The sequence below is a fragment of the Echinops telfairi genome, unplaced genomic scaffold (assembly GCF_000313985.2).
Source record: "Echinops telfairi isolate 266 unplaced genomic scaffold, ASM31398v2 ScPeMD7_7469;HRSCAF=8507_0, whole genome shotgun sequence".
Lineage (NCBI taxonomy): Eukaryota > Metazoa > Chordata > Mammalia > Afrosoricida > Tenrecidae > Echinops > Echinops telfairi.
In genome coordinates this window covers 57765161-57767770 of record NW_022111372.1, presented here as the reverse complement: position 1 = coordinate 57767770, position 2610 = coordinate 57765161, and positions in this window count along the sequence as shown.

The window sequence follows — 2610 nt, the reverse complement described above, 5'->3', positions numbered from 1 at the left end:
AGTGATTAAGTACTTGACTACTTACAAGCCACAAGGTTGATGGTTTGAACACATACAGAGGCTAACGCAAGGCTTGACAATCGCTTCCAAAGGGTTTTAAAAGCCCTGTGAAGCAGCTATACTCTGCACCCATGAGTTAGAATTAATGCAACAGCAACTAACAACACCCAGTGAGAAAAAGAGAGGCTGAGGTTCCCCAGAGGCCATGTGTCACCATGTCACCTAAACAAAGTCTCCACTACAGCAGTTCACAGCCTTGAGTGTAGCCCCATGTCTGAGCATCTACATAGATTAGGTCATGTATTCTTCCCACAACCCTCTGAGATAGTTACAGTCACTGAGGCTGAAATAGTCAAATAGTTTGTCTAGAGTCACACAGTCAGTATGTGAGAGTTAGGATCCGTGTTGACCTCTTTCTTGTCAGGGAAACCAGCGAGTGATTTTGTGGGAAGAAATGCATCATTTAATTTATCTGGGGGGAAATATTTTATTAAAATGAAGATTAATGAGTTAGTCTGGGTAGACTACAGAAACAAAATTCATGGACACTCATATGTATATAAGAGAGAGTTTTATATAAAGGTTAAGTGTACATTAAGAAAGCACCCCAACCCAATGCTGGCCAAGCTCATAAGTCCGACATTAGCCCATATGTCTGACACTGATAGACAAAGTCCTCCTCAATCTCACAAAACACACCCAAGGACACTGAATGCAGGAGGAAAGCTGAATCCGTGAGCATATAAGCATCTCAACGCTGGCAGGAGTCTCCATGTGGCTTCTCCAGCACCCAGGACTGCATCAGGGTAGGTCCATGTGGCTTCTCCTCAGGGATGTCTCACAGGAAGTGAGCTTTGCCAGCTGAGGCAGGGAACTAGCTAAGGCAGCCGCACACTTGTCTGACCATCAGAAAGCAAGAGATAAGAAAGGCGAGGCCCACAAGCCATTTATCTCTCTGCCCTTCAATTAATCCCCCATGTGTTCATCGGCCAGGTTGACACAATAAACCTTAACTATCACAATTATTAATGTCAGACAGAGCCATAGGAAAACCTGTAATGCTACTTCTGACCTAAGAGTTTAAAACAGAAAAAAAACCAGTATGAGGATGATCATAGGATTTGGAACCCGATTAGCCAGGCTCCAGAGAGGAATGCTGTCAGAGGCACCATGGTTCCTGGGCCCTCCTGCTCCCTCTCTCTTAGCTGACACCATCAACTCAAGGTTAATGCACACCAGGATTGGGAGCTAATCATTCTACCATTAAAGACATAAATTTCCCCTGGAGAGCTGCCAGGGACGGGAGCAGGAATGAAGAGGAAGAGACTGGGGCAGGAAAGAGGTCGCCTGGCTCTTACACTTGGGAATGAAAATAATGTGGCATGATCTGAGGCAGACACCCCAACCATCGGACCATGCTCTCCAGGAAATCTCACGCTTCTTGGCTGTTTTCCAAGCTGGCTGCTTCTGCCATACCTCCACTTAGCTGTCTGTGGAGGACTTTCAGCAGGCAGGGAGCCCCCGTTCCCATCTGTTGGCAGTAAAATAGCCCTGCCAGTTGCTGCCTTAGTCAATAATGACTCGTGATGACCCTGAGTGTCCAAAGAAACTGTGCAATGTCAAGTTCCCAACAGCTATAAGGTACAGAGGAAATCACTAGGCCTTCCTTGTAAGGCCCCTCTGGGTGGACTCAACCCACTGATTAGAAGAAAGGCCTCAGAAGCAAGGTCTGAGATATACTTCCAAAAAATCAGCCTTGAAAACCTGATATTTGTCACTGAAAACCCTATGGAACTCATTTCACCAGAGCCACCATGAGTCAGGATTGACTTCATGTGTGATTGGTAGGTTTATTGTGCCAACCTGGCCAATAGGAACATGTGGGATTAATGTGGGATTAATAAGGTCAGGTGGGATTTGAAGGACTTCCAGTATATTAACTGTTTCATGGAAGTGAGTTGAACTGAGCCCTCTGTACTGCCGTGTAGACTAATTAGCTGTTATATTCCTTTGTGCTGTATAAATCTATCCACATATATATAACCATAAGTTTCTGTAGAGAACCCTGTCTAACACACCATGGCAACCAGTTTTGATGCTGTCAGATGGGAAAATAGGACTTACTGGAAGCCCTGACTTCCACAAGCTTAATCCCTAGACTGTGCCAAGCACTTGGATGCAGGAAAGGAGGAAGAGTTGTTGATCCCAATGATTCATAAGGCAAAGCCCTTACCTGCAAAACCAAAGAAACCCCTCACTGCCATTGAGTCGGCTTGAACTCACAGCACCCCTACAGGACAGGGCAGAACTGCTCCTGTCAGTTCCTGAGACTGTAACTCTACAGGAGTAGAAAGCCTCTTCTTTCTTCTTGGTGGTTTCAAGCTGTTGACCTGGCAGTTAGTAGCCCAGCACATAAACCACTATGCCACCAGGGCTCCCCTTACCTCGAGAAGCTTATGAAGAGTAAGCAAGATAAATGTCTACCCAGTCAACTCTAACACACAGTCTCTTAGAAGGAGAAGGTGTGAAGGGGAAGAGATTGGCTCTAGCTAGTAGGTTCTGGAGAGGGAGAGGCATTTGTGTTGTGCTTTAAAGGATGATCATGCTTTA